This window comes from Egretta garzetta, unplaced genomic scaffold, assembly GCF_000687185.1.
Source record: "Egretta garzetta isolate BGI_Z169 unplaced genomic scaffold, ASM68718v1 scaffold154, whole genome shotgun sequence".
Lineage (NCBI taxonomy): Eukaryota > Metazoa > Chordata > Aves > Pelecaniformes > Ardeidae > Egretta > Egretta garzetta.
The window spans coordinates 7609532-7624877 of NW_009259600.1; positions in this window are offsets into that span (position 1 = coordinate 7609532).

Genomic DNA, 15346 nt, shown 5'->3' on the forward strand with positions numbered 1-15346 from the left:
AAAATAATAATAAAATAAATAAATAATAATGATAATAATATACAGAATATACAAAACAGGTGATGCACAATGCAATTGCTCACCACCCACTGACCGATGCCCAGCCCGTCCTGAGCAGCGATCACTCTTCCTCCAGCCAACTCCCCCTGAGCATGCCATCATACGGTCTGGAATAGCCCTTTGGCCAGTGGGGGTCAGCTGTCCTGGCTGTGCCCCCTCCCAGCTTCTTGTGCCCCTGGCAGAGCAGGGGAAGCTGAAAAGTCCTTGACCAGCCTAAGCACTAATTAGCAGCAACTAAAACATCAGTGAGTTATCAACATTATTCTAGCACTGAATCCAAAACACAGCACTAAGCAAGCTATTATGAAGAAAATTAACTCTATCCCAGCCAAAACCAGGACAAGTCCCCAACATTAATGACTCAGTGATTTTTTCAGCTGCAAAAATATCATAAATCCAGGCCAGAGTTTGTCAATGTGTATTGTGCTCCTTAGAAAGGGAGAGGCTAATCAAAGTTGAAGTTTTACAGACTCCTTGATCGTGAATACAAAAAGAGAGGAGAAAGTCAACATTCCTAAGAAATTGAAGGCTGTATTTCTATTGTTTAGCTAGAGGGCTCTTTCAATTAATATTTTATTTCACTGGAGAAGGCTGAGGAAGGTCCTTTGATCCTAAAATATCATAAATTATGTTCTTTTCAGGTGCTATGCCTTATTCAAGGAATAAAAAGGAAAAATAAACACACCCCAGGACAGACATGGCTATTGGGTGCAGGTTCATAATTTACTAACTGTCCCTACTATAGAAATTCCCTAAAGGATAATGGCCAACATGGTAAAATATTTGTCATCACCTACAGCGGTAATACGTTAAGGTAACACAGAATCTATATCCAAATTTCTGCTGAGGCTTAATCTAGTGAAGTGCCCCATCCAGGGAATCTTTTTCAGAGGTCAGGCAAACCTGTGTGATCAAATCTGTGTGACTGAGGTCAGATCCTACACCCTACATCAGTCCCCTAACCAAAGTATTTAGCGCACTAAACCAGGTAACTATCAGTCTCAGCAAAGCAGTTTTCCCTCTTCTCATTTATTGCAACGCACCCCCCTCAGTCTTTTCACTTCCTAACTGATATCTTAACTAGTGAGACACAACCTCTTACTTCCTTCCCTTTCTCCCTACATCCTGCCCTGCCCCTAGTGTAATAAGTAATTATCTATACAAGGTAGAACAGGTTGAATGGGTAAAAGAGAAGATGGTCGTCCCTAGCACAGCCAGTTCTCTTGGGACAGGGGGGACTGAGGCTCAAATGCTGTTTATGAAGGGCCAGAATCCACTTTTCAGACAACAATATAGTTATAGCTAAACTTATCACTAGGAGAATATATGGAGTTGGATGTGAATTGAATTTAAATTGAGTTAAATAAGTGAGAGAATGTCTATTTTGAGAAAAGTCTTCTGGGCTTCTGAGCTTCCAACTTGAACCATGGCTCTAAGGTACTTGTTAGGCAGCATTGCTGTAGCATTTTCACAGTCTGAACCTAAGGTAACAGATAAATGTAAAAAAAAAAAATAAAAAAAAATCCATGCATCTTCCTCCTTCCTCTGTGCTTTCTTAAGTCAAAAAAGCAAAAAAAAAAGAAAAGAAATCAAATGCTGCAGTACAACATGTGTGAGTTACATAAGAAGAGGGTAAGAACAGCAGAAGATGCAGAACAAGCCAAAAGGACAGATGTGAAGAGTTCTGAATAAATAATCTAATTAAATTTGTGCCTAAAATGAACAGATGATTAGTGACTTGGAAAAGTCATTAATGAATATAGAACATTTTAGTTAGAATCTCCAGAAACTAAGAAAAAAATGTGCATTTTTAGGGGTTTGTGGTCTATGAAAGGTTAGTCTTTGTTTTTGAAGAAAGCTGTTTCAAAAGACCCTGTCATCCTGAATCCGTAATTCCCAATGATAGACAGTGAATGCACGACACTGAGAAGGAGATCTCATAAACAATAAGTCAAGTCTTAATGGAGCTTTATGTATGTTGAGAAATACCGTGCGATGCTAGAACATCATTTAATCAACTCAGCTGCTAGGGCAATATAACTCCATTCAATATTGTGCCAGACCATTGCATACTGTAGCAATGTGTAAGGTAAGTAAGACAAACGCCAAGAGTAATGCAGAAGCAGAGTTGAAAAATCCTAGTTCCTAAAAACAATGTAATTTAAGAGACAAGTTTTTGTTTGGGGTGTAGAATGACTCCTACAGTGGAGACCATTTCCTTGGCGTACTCCAGGCTCTGATTGCAAGTAGATAAGAATAACCGTAGAGTACTTTCAGTTCAGCACTGAAGACTGCCATTTCAGAAAGCATTTGGGAATAACCTTTTCTCACTTTGATCCTTCTGAATCCTTTCTATCTTTTTCTATTTGATCTTCCTCAAGCCTATATTTTTTTTTTCTTATAAGTGCTTAGGAACACATAAAGAGATGAATCAGTTACAGAAGAAACTATCACTCAATACTCAGCAGGTAACTATGCCAATGGAGGTAACTTGTCAATGGAGGTGATCTGATCCAGCCTATCCAAATCTAAACTGAAAAAGACATTTCATTCTCAATGGTGAGCTGCCTGATAATGAAAGAAAGACAAAGAAATAGAAATTTATAGGTCAGCAATAGACCCATCCTCAGAAATAACTGTCAGACAATTTTATGTCTTGAGTAATTTCAGTGATGATATATCAATATTATCATTACTATAATTGTTAGGACAAGACATTAACACAATGTTATAATTGTATTGCTGTCTGAATATGGTTTCAGTCCCGTGGAGGTCAATGGTAAGCTTTCACTTACTTTCACATGAGCTGATTCGGGTTGATAAAGAAGCACAAGTAATCTGTTTGATCTAGAAGTTAAGCATCATATCTAAGCTACATGTCTATGTTTCCAGCATAAATAATGTCTATATGCATCTCCATCGTGTGCTTCATTTCATTCTGAACTTAGTGTCTAGGAGAGGTGGGAGGAATCACCCACTCTTCTTCCCTTGACAATAGCGAAGCCTTGATCTCTGTCTTGACTTGCTGCCTAAACTAAAGCTGGATGATTTCTGTGGAATAGAAATCCAATCCCAACAGATCACAGCCATGCCATTGTAACAGCACTCTTCTTCAGACAGCAGCAGAGGTAAACAAACAATTTTCATATTCTCTTTGGCTTAGTCAAGTTATAAGAGATTAACAAGAACAATATGATGTGGCAGAGAGAAAAAGTCAGTATTAGAAAAGCAACAAATAGTAAAACTAATGTTATGGATTTTTTTTTACTTACTAAGATGAAGATCGTCAGCTTACCTGTTTCTTGGCTGCTAGTGGTAGCAATTACTTAAAATAACAATATTTGTGATGATACATAGTGTAGAGAGTTATGTCAGTACATCTGTCATCCATTACACTTGGTAAAGCTCTGTAATACAAAGAGAAGGTTGGTATTAGGTCAAGTTAGTAACACTGCATCAATAATACGTCTCTAATTAACAGCTGAATGACTGCCAAGCTCTGCAAATGGAGTCAACACTAAATGGATCTCTCCATCTCCCTCCACTTATTTTATTACCAGATAGAGCTAGCATAATGTGTTTCCCTGCAACTCTACAGTCATGATAAAGGCCAAAGTGAAAGAGAAGGAAACTTACCTGTTTCTTGGCTGCTAGTGGTAGCAATTACTTAAAATAACAATATTTGTGATGATACATAGTGTAGAGAGTTATGTCAGTACATCTGTCATCCATTACACTTGGTAAAGCTCTGTAATACAAAGAGAAGGTTGGTATTAGGTCAAGTTAGTAACACTGCATCAATAATACGTCTCTAATTAACAGCTGAATGACTGCCAAGCTCTGCAAATGGAGTCAACACTAAATGGATCTCTCCATCTCCCGCCACTTATTTTATTACCAGATAGAGCTAGCATAATGTGTTTCCCTGCAACTCTACAGTCATGATAAAGGCCAAAGTGAAAGAGAAGGAAAGCCCAAAAAGGCATATTAGAGGTTTGCTTTGAATAGAAAAGCTTATCAATTTGTCTGCCAGACATATGCCAAAGTGCCATGATCAAGAGGTGATGTATGAGGGACTTCTGTCATAGATGTATAGATTCAAGTATAAAGCTTTGAAATACAATTATTAATGCTTTGTATGTCCCTGGGCAAGTCTTTCCTTAGGTCTGAAATGAACATGAATTAGACTGGATATAAGGAAGAAATTCTTTACAATGAGGGTGGTGAAACACTGGAACGGGTTGCCCAGAGAGGTGGTGGAAGCCCCATCCCTGGAAACGTTCAAGGCCGGGTTGGATGGGGCTCTGAGCAACGTGATCGAGTTAGCGGTGTCCCTGCTCACTGCAGGGGGGTTGGACTAGATGACCTCTAGGGGTCCCTTCCAACCCAAAACATTCTATGATTCTGTGATTCTAAAGCACATGGAGGAGATCAAGAGGGAGTGGGAAAGGGAGTGGTTGAGCCTGAAGGTGAGGGATGGTGGGAATGCCAGGATTATCACAGTCTGCTTTACTTTCTCCATCAAAGCCTCAGCGGGCAGAGCTGAGCACTAGGCTGAGCACAGACAATAGAGCTTCTGCTGGGGCAGCAGCATCAAGAGCAAATGGAGCTCCTTTGTAAATGTTTGTTGCGGCTGGTTTAGCAGCTAACAATGATTTTATGGTCTAGATCCAGAGACCTGGGCCAGAACATCTCTGTTATTGCCCTGTTGGAGGTTCTAAACAGTTTTGGAGGCACAATGATTAAAAAGTATGGGTCCCATAGGAAGGACAGGTATGAAGGAAGATACAATCATTGTATGGATTATTTCCTCCATGTTCTAAGGTGTCTTTCATTCATAGATATATCACACATTGTATTCTTTTTTATATTTTTATCAATAGAAGTATTTTGTGACTTCTTTAAGTATATCACTGCAATGAAGAGGTAGATTATGTTAGAAGCTGCCTTAGCCATGGAACATACTGAAAGGAACATACATCTCCTAACAGTCCAGACAAATTTGAATGTGCCAAAAGAGACAAACATTATAACACCAAGAGAAGTGAAAATAGCTCCCAGTCATTGCTTGAGACCTTACTGGTAATAATTACTGATGTCCTCGGTCTGATGCAAAAGGTAAACCAACAACATGAGATAGGAAGAAACTGGCCACATGGCAGAGAAAAACTAAGTGTTATGTTTTCTTCAACATGGGTATTTTTAATCTGTGAAACACACAGTCTCACCACTAGACATACTCAAATTCAGTCACAATTTCTTTCTACTCCATGCCCCCCCAACACAGACCGGTGTTAGTATTTCTTTAAAATTCCTGCTTTGTATTTTTCCTCACAGTAGACAACCCTTTTTAATGTACCTTTGTCTAAAAAAATCCATTAGGGCTCCTGCTCAATATTCTAAAAATTGACCTATAAACCCTTATTCTGTTTTTTGGAACTGTGCAATGATAAGCTAGAGTCTTTCAAGTATAACATTCTTCACCCAAGTCCCAAGGGATAAAAATGCTTAATACATGATCAAAATCTAGTGCTATTTTTTTCAGTGTGCATCTGATTTTTGATCTAATCTACAGAGAGAGCAGGCTTTTAGAAATGATGCAAGCTGACAATTGATGTCTAGCTTATTGACATTTAGAAGGGTAATAGTTTGCTGGCAGCTTGTCCAGAAGAAGTTTCCAAAGCCTCAGTGTACACATCACCCAAAGCTCTCACTGAAGGCCAAACTTCAAATGTCACTGGTAGAACATAAACAGATGAAAGGTTATCCTAATTAAAGCTGCAATGGGATAGTTCAAGACTATTAAAAAGATGAAAAGAAATGTTGCAAAAGTAGTCTCAGTAAAATCTCTGGTAAGAGAAAGGAAGGTTTTGTTGCTGATGGTTTTTTTTTTTTTATTTTGGAAACAAGGGATTTCACACACGTATTTAATTTTTTTTCAAGTACATTCCTTTAAACTTGTATTAATTCTCATTTTAAGCAGCTCTTTCTAAGCTATTGAAGGCTCAGAATATTTTTCTTTCTGGAAAAGGAAGTTCCATTTGGGAAATTATTAGCAGGTCTTGAAGTAATAAGCAAATTTTGGCATTATGAAGATCACCAGAAGAGGCTACATAAAAAGGCTGTGTGAAGGATTAGGGCAACGCCAAGGAGAGGACTGACAGCCTCTCTCCCTATCCACTGCTGTGTTGGATCGCTGTTCTATGTTGAGATGAACTCTTACTACTGTGTATAAAGACTCATCTGCCTCATCATTCCCAGCTTGTCATAAATACTTCTCCCTTTTTCAGCCTCCAGCAAACTGTGTGAACTGTTCTAACATTATGATATGAGGGTACTGTGTATGAGTTCTACCAACTTGAAAATTTAACGTCTGTCTAATGATCTAAAGAGGCCTGGCCTGAATGACAAAGAAGCACTGAGGACAAAGATATTTGGCTACTTGTCCCCTCATGTCTGAACAGCTCTACAGAGGGGAGTGAGGAAACACCCTATATGAACCTATTGTCTTTTTAAATGTGTCTTGCATTGTGCAGAGCTATATGAGTCAGTATAAAATCTGTGAGCTGCAAGATGAAAGACATCTTTTCATGGCAGTCTCTTCCCCTCTTCCCCCACACTGCTCCCAGGTGGGTTTCTGTAGCTCCCACCACACACTGCTGCTCTGTCACCTAAGGCCTGCCATTCAAGGACTGAAGTTTTCTTTCTTGTCAGGTAACTGGCATGTTGGTGCTAGCCCTGGACATGCCATAGTAGAAATGAAGAAGTTCACAGGATAGTGCCTAGTAGCACAAAACAGGAGCTCAAAAAGAGGACAGAGATGACTGAACACTCCCTGCACTAAGAGTTTTCACATCAGGGTAGTTGCTGTCAAGCCCTCAGCATGAGTGACTGGTGTAGCAACCACATTTAGAAGAAATAGAAATGTAAATAGATGTAGCTTTCCATTCATATACCATGATTAGCTGAAAAATAGCAGTTAAAATAAGAAGCATGTCAGCAGCACGTAGACTAATTAATTCCTCACCACTACACCTCACCACGTGGTGAGTCAAAAGGAATTCGTTCTGAACTACAGCCATTTCCCCCGAGGACAGTGTGATGGTAGAACATTGCTCTGTGTTGGGTTCGAGCACAGGATGCAAATATATGTACAGTATCTGCTGGTATTTTAGCTCTTGAATACATTCCTCAATGAATACCCTAAAACAATCTGGAACAAATTACTTCAAAGCAGCAGAACTCCTGAAATGACCTGAACTTGGGCTCTAACACCTACGTATTCCATCTTAGAGCTCTAGCTGTATTCTCAAGAGCATGTTATAGAATCATAGAATGTTTTGGGTTGGAAAGGACCCCTAGAGGTCATCTAGTCCAACCCCGCTGCAGTGAGCAGGGACACCACTAACTAGATAAGGTAAGGTTGTTATGCACAGCCACAGAGCAGCAGTTCCCAGCCTTCAATTAACTTTTTAAACATATCCACAGTGTGGAACGCACTGTCCTTCCCATTCCCAATGTGTTAAACCATGAGCAAACATGTCAATACTTACTTCCCCTAGGCCTCTCTGTCCACGTGCTATCAAGATTTCCTCCTCCAGAATTGTCACCCACCTCCTGCCCCATCCATTTCCCCAGTCTCTTCCCCCAGCTGTGAATGGGGTCTCCCAGCGCTTCACCTCTTCTCCACAGAAGAGAGCTGCAGTCAGTCCCTTCTTACTTTCCACAAACCCTACCCAGGTGCCCTTACGCGATGTGCTACTGAATAGAGGGAAATGGCCTTGTGGCTCCTTAGCCTGCTGCTCCTTGAACATGGTACTGCTCCTCCATCTCTTCCCTTTGGCAAGCCTTAATCTCTGCTCATTTCCCTGCTCACTGCAGGGGGGATGGACTAGATGACCTCTAAAGGTCGCTTCCAACACAAAACATTCTATGATTCTATGATCTCCTGGCCATCCACCTGTAGCATCAAGGTGGGGAGGACACAGCATCAGCATGAGCACACTGCCATTCTGTGGAGCCACCCCGAAACTTTCGGTTGTTCTCAGTCTTCCTAAAATCTGCTTATTCACAAAATCCTTCTTCATCTATGAGGCTATCCGTGGGGTTAAGAAAGCATGAATATTGCAGTTTTATAGCAGACTTGCTTTGAAGATACTAGAACAGCAATCTGATTTCAGAACTTTGCCTTTCTGCCAAAAAATTCCACCTTTGTCCTCTCCCCCAAAATCCAGAGTTGCTTCAGAGCTGACATTTATATTTTTATGGACCTTTCTGTATCCTGTTTTGGATCAGGGATTCACAACACATTTTTGCCAAATATAGGTCTGCTGCCTACACAGCGACAAAACATTTGGAGATTTGACGTAAGAGTCAATACAGGAAGGTGCTTAAAAAGACTACGGAATTATGACAGAAAAATATTGCCAACAAAACCTGTCTGTGTAACGGTGTATTGGGCTGTGCTGGATTAGACAGCCCACAGTAAATGTAAATTGCTCATCTATTAGCTTTTATTTCCATTTAAAGATAGTGTAAGTATAACAGGAGGAATTCTGGGCTATCAGATGAACAGCCGACCTCGCAACAAATATAAGACAGCACCCCTGCACCTCTTATTTAGAAAAAAGAAAAGAGCTAGAGAGGTTATGTCACTGATAAGCACAGGACTGAGTGCACAGCAGGTTTGCAGCAGGAGCTCTCTGTGGATTTTGCCATGAGTCTGAATTAAAGCAGAGCATTGTCACAGGAGTTGGCTTTGTGTGTGTGTGTGTGTGTAGTTTCTTCTCAGAAGCTGGTGCAAAAATATTTACAATCACTTCTGAAGAACAACCCAACTCCATCCCTTTGGAATCCAGACTTTCTTTCTTCATAAACTGCAAGAACAGTTTAGGGCCTGGCTCCAAACCTATTGAAAGCAATGGCTAGTTTCCAACTAATATCAAAAGGATCTGGGTAAGTATAGGAAGATCCACTTCAAGATATGTATGTAAAACCCCCCCTTACTCCCTTACCAAATTGGAATGACAACTATTTCATACATTATATGGAAAAGCTGGACATTTACTGAAGGGCAGAAAGGTCTCTTTTTTCAAAAAATTCTCTTCTTCATGTAAGTTCTCCTGTCAGCTCAGAATACATTAGAATGTGGAAGAGGTAAGTCTACAGTGCTATTAAAAATCTAGGAATAAAAAGGATCAGTGAAATGGCGGACTAATGAATAAGAACATCATCTGTGTTTAATTTGGCAAGCTTAATACCTTAATTAATAATTTAAATGAATTTCTTCTTCCTCAATGATATTTCTCAGGAAATATTTATTCTGCACCTGCTAAAAGCTGCCACCTACACAACTTCAGCTACATGAATATTGTGAAGGAAAATATTCTATTCTCTCATAGAGGGTTGGTAACACAGCCTGTTATTAAGTTTGCCTGACACTTTCCATTATAAGACTCTATTTCCAATTGCTCATAATTTTGTTAGACTCTCACCGGTTGCCTGCCAGGTGCTACTTCAAGATGACATTCTTGGAACATTTCATTCAAAACAGTTCAGTCAATTATGAAATTAAGATAAGGAAAGAACACTGATTTCCTACACTGAAAGTTTTGTAGCAACATTGTTCTAAGAGTTGCTTTAAATGAACATTTCAGTTGGCAGAAAGTCCTTCAGTACTTGAGCAGATTTGCATGCAAAGTTGATGGAGCCAGTTTGATATTACTGGTTATACGCTATGGCAGTGACAGGTAATTTCTTAAAACTGTCTTTGCTTCTACAAAAGATTGGGCTGTCAGCCAGGAAAATATGTGGTCTGCAATATGATCTTTTTTACAGTAAGGGTATTTTTCATCCTCGAAGACCATATTCCCTGACCACTAGCACTGTTTTCATTTTAGAATGAGCTGCCTCTCCCCATGCAGGTGAAATGAGAGCGGTCCAGAGGCTGCCCAGGGAAGTTGTGGAGTCTCCTTCTCTGGAGATATTCAAAACCCACCTGGACAATGTCCTGTGCAACCTACTGTAGGTGAACCTGCTTTAGCAGGGGGGTTGGACTAGATGACCTCCAGAGGTCCCTTCCAACCCCTGGCATTCTGTGATTCTGTGTGATTCTGTGATTGATAAGTAGCTCTGGCATCCACACTAGGTGTTTGGTTTTCAGATGCATTCCTTCCCTCAGGGACATCACGGGGTTCTGGCCCAACATCTCTAGCTGAGAAGTGCGAACATCATTGCTAAGCAGCCCAGATTTACCTCATAAAAGTTGCCGATTAACCTGGTCAACAGGAAAAATTTGCGGGGTGTTTTGATGGTACCTGTGCACGTGCTGCAGCCAGCTCAGGTGCCCTTAATGTGTCTCTCATCAGTCAGCCCACACTGGCCTTTTGGAGTAGGTAACTGTGCTTCCCATGGCCAATTTCTACAAATACACAACTGCACAGATAGAGAAAAAACTATGGAAATTATCTTTATTTGGATACCAAGCATTCTTATAGGTATACATGTCTTCCCATACCATCCCTCAGAGGCAGCTGTATTTACAAGTCCAAGCCTAGCTGTGCTCTGCTCACTTCTTAGCCTCACCAGGCTGCACTCATATTTCTCTACATGTGTCACAAGCTGTGCAAGGCTCACCCTGCGGGCAAGGCTGGCAGGCTGGGCAGCTGCGAGGGAGGACTATGCAGGGAGGAGGGAAGAGCAGGGAAGGCTTGTCACTGGCTTCACACTGAGGACATCTGCTTTGTCCCCTTCCGAATCATCAGTACCTGGCAAGGACCCTTGCTTGCTTCCCCCTCTCACAGCCGCAGCTGAGGCACATTGGCCCTGCACAAACAAGCGCCCACAGCCTTTCACATCTTCTGTTCCTGCCCAGGAGCATTCACAGAGGTAGAGTGTATCCTTTTCTCGTGATGTTTTGTGCTGTTTCCAAGTAACATCTCTTGATACCAAGTGGAGTTATGCTACAGGGCTTTTCTTTGGTGCCACTGTCAGAGAGGATCTTCATGGCATCTCCTGCCTTTCCTAATCTTCATTTCAGGTCTCTTGCAGCCCCAGCCTGGCTCAGTTAGCTGTCTGGTTTCGGAGTATCCCAGGAAGGCCAGGAGATGGGGGCTAAGAGAAACCAGCAACCCATCTACCTGTGTTTTGGGGGGGGTGGAGGGGGTTACTTTGGAGCAGTTTCATCTGGTCCCACAAAAGCAATACCCTCACAGGTCTTCAGGCAAGTGGACCTCTAGTAGCTTGTTCTAGGAGGACATTTTAGATACCCATGAACAAAAGTGGGACAACATCTAACACAGAACAGACTCTTTTTAAAAAGTGCTCTTCACCCTTGACTGTCCCCGACGGAGCCATTGGAATGACCCTTTGCTTGCCTGACCTCTCTTATCACCAGTGAGAAATACAGCATCTCAGGGTGGGAGCAGCACTATCCCTGTCCCTCTGTACTGGCTGGCTGCAAAGAAGATGTCTCTTTCCTAAAGAAGTGATAGGACAAGAGGAAATGGCCTCAAGTTGTGCCTGGGAGATTTAGATTGGACATTAGGAAAAATGTCTTCACAGAAAGGGTTGTCAAGCACTAGAATGGGCTGCCCAGGGAAGTGGCCGAGTCCCCATCCCTGGAGCTATTTAAAAGATGGGTAGATGTGGTGCTTAGGGCCAGGGTTTAGTGGTGGGATGGCAGGGTTAGGGTAACAGTTGGACTTGATGATATTAAAGGCCTTTTCCAACCTAAATGATTCTATGATTCTAAGCTTTTCCCACAGAGGATGAGCACCAAACAAGACGCCAGATCCTTCCAAAGCAATTGTCATGGCATATATCCTAGCTAGACTGTGTGGAGGACAAACTAGTACATGGTGAAGACAAGGTGTGAGAGGGTCTGACAAGGAGGGAATATGCCAGAAGCTGGGGGTGAGGGGAGTTCGTGAACATCATGTGTCACCCACACATCACGCCACAAGCTGTACTGAGCTGTGCTTCTGAAGTACCCTTGCTGCCAGGCTGACATCTGCCTCAAAGCCAGGATGCACTTGGGGTTGTACAGGTGCTGCACTGTCCTGCCCCGTGGCTGAGCCCACCTCTCACCTCTGCCAGTGGGGCAGGGGCAGCATGAGGAGGCTGCAGGGCTGAGGCCATGGACCCTCCAGACACCGGGCAGCACAAGCAGCATTTTTCATGCAGACAAAAGCCATCCCTGTTTCTCTACCAAAGCACTACTGTGTATGTTTCCAGAAGCTTCAGGCTGCGTTATTGCCTGTAATAAACTGTAAGGCTGGTTGGGCCGTGTACCCTGGCTAGCAGGGAGGAGAGGAGGTGTGTGGGCAGCCACCACCATGCATGGCAGCTGCTGCGGGAGACAACAGTGTCTGGCAGAGCTGTGCTCTGTGGGCAAATGCTGTCAGCATCAGGAAGGGATCACGGAATTTAGGTCAACCAAAAGCTGACACACAGGCAGGGAGGAGGAGAAGGACCTGCAACGTGGGTGCAGTTCTGGTGTCAGGAGGGGGTGCGGAGCAGACCAGGGCAGGAGACTGTGGGATGGGTATTGGCAGTCTCTGGCCCAGCTCCTACATGTGCAACTTTCCTGATGGCATGGGGATCTGCCTGGGGCCCTTCTGGCTCAACCTGAGGGACCTCCTGATGTTGCCCCAGGAGTGCAGCAAAGGCAGGGCAACACAGGTGGCCTTCCCTGCTCAAGTTAGGGTTCAGGTTAGGGATAGATTTAGGGTTAGAGTTCAGGTTAGGGTTAGGGTCCTCTCAGCTGGGGCTTAATGAAGACTATTTAGGGATCACTGCTGAATATTGAGTGAGCTTAAAGAGAGGTCCTTGGGATAGATCCAAGAAGAAAAACTGGGGGAAGAGGATCATTAGGGAGATACCTGTGCAATTTTTAAGAGTGTGAGGAAAGTCAGACCTTAAGAGCATGTGGATCAAAGCAACACAGCTGCCACAGCAGGAGAGAGGTTGCACCTATATGTTCTGAAAATTGGATATTGAATACTTTTTGAATGAGCTATGGCAGTGCTGTCTTGTTAGCCAAGTTCCTCAGGTCCTTATGTGCTCCCAAACAACAGGGTGTAAGGAATAACTTGTATAATTATGTTGCTGATATAACTGTGGATTGTTGCCAGTGTTGAGTTAATGATAGGATTAATGATAGGGTGAATGATAGTTGAAAGAAGAGTGGTGTTGGGGGGAATTTCTGAAATGTGAACTCGTAGGCTGTATCTGCTGGGGTTTTTTTCCAACCTTACACATAGGCAGTATGTGCCACCGGTTTTTTGTGACTAGAAAATGAGATACTAGGACAAAACCTGGTGTCTGATAACACCTATGATCAAATGTGTTCACCTATGCTAGACCGATCTGAATTCAAGTTTTCACATTGGGCTTAACGACATCATTAGTTCCCCATCACACCTATGTGTGATGAGGTGAGCTATTAGATGTGTGTGCCCTGAAGCTGTTTGTAAACTGATCCTCATCATGAGATACATTAACTGCTGCGATATGGCATAGGTTAACGCAAGTAATCAAAGAGAAGACTGTCCACAGGCAGAAATGGTGCTGCGAAAAGCTGGGGCTCTTCCAGAAGTACTTCCACAAGTACAGAGCACCAGCTCTGTACGGGGGGGCTGTGCTTGCCTGCCCGGCCCCAGCTTTCTCGCTTTGGGTAGTGCCAGAACACAAGTGTGTTCGGTAGATACGGAGCTGAGAGGAAAAGGGGTTGCTACGGCTTTTTGGTGGGAAACATACACTCTGGTGATGGCGTTTCAGCTGCACTGTCAAGCTGGAAAAGGGGGAGGGAGGTGTGTGCTAAGACTGGAGAAACTGCGGCATGGGGGAAGCAGTGCAAAGGCACTTTACAAGCCCCTGTTTTCATGATGCTCCTTGAAGTCATAGATTCTTCCAGTTTTTTACATCATTTTATACACTTGGTAATGACTGCACATATGGATTTCAACAATCAAATAAAAAATCTATGGCAGAGACAAAGTTATTCAAAAGCTTCTTAAAGCAATACTGGCCTCACCTAATCCCTGTTACTTTTAGTTTCTTCACTTGTGCTTTCTGTAGCCTTTTCTACTTTGATTTTTGTGTGATTTTTTACACTGCTTTCAGCTACCTGATCTTTAGTACATGCATTATCCTAGCCATGTCCAGTGCAGAAAATACGTTTGCTCAAAGTCCAGTCGTTCTGTCACACCAAGGGCTATTTGTGACACAAACATCTCCATTCAGATGCACTTAATGAGAACCCTGTCATATGGCTGGTATTTGTAGCGCTCTCAGAACCACAGTACTGTGCTTAGATTCAAACCAACTTAATTGCATGAAGCCAAGAACATGTGTTAGATGGGACTGCAAGCGTGAGCAGGAATTGGAAACTAATTGTTTAACAGGTCTCCATGATCTCTTCTTAGAGGAATCAACAGATGTTAAAACAGCCCTATACCTAATATTGATTTGTTTTCCAGCTGGTTCTTACTTAACTGTGTCTTATGATACATCAGTGAGTCACCAATATATTATTTATGAAAGCAGGATGCATTTAAGTTATATTTAGAATGCAAGCGTACCTTACTAGAAATAGAATATTTAGCAGCTCGTGCAAGGAATACAGAGCAGAGCAATTACTGCTTATGGGCCTAGTTTTTACAAGGTGAAAAAGAGGGGAGTCATTTATATGCTTGTATAGAGAGCGTAAAATACTGCCAGAGCGAAGAGGAAAGATATTACTTTATCTACATTGGTGTTTGTGACTACAGAATGTAAACACATTAATCTTTTTTTTGTTTTTAAGTGACTAATAATGAGATGAGGTCTCTTTGAGTTACAGAACAACCAAAGAACTATGGTGCATAGTGAATTATACAATCCTAAGCAGTATTACAGGAAAACCTCTATGCAATTTTAGACATTTCTGTCACAGGATGCTTAGCGGTGACTTGTGGTGCCTTGTCTCATTATTTGCTATGCGGAACCACTAAATAAATAGTGTTGGATCAATTATTCCTGTATTCTTCCTGTGTAAACCATGAATCAGGCAGGAAGTTACATAACTCTGAAATATATTTAAATGCAACATGAAATGTATTAGCTATGGAAAGGCACATAAAAATTGAATGTTATATATGTTATTTTGCTAGTGTACTTCAAGAGCTACAGTGAGTTGTGACTCTTCAAACATAGTGTCCCAGTAGAGCAACTTTCTAGTAAGGCACAAGATGAAGGGTTAAATGAGGGAAAATTGGTCCAAAATGCCTTCCTGTACACCGGACTG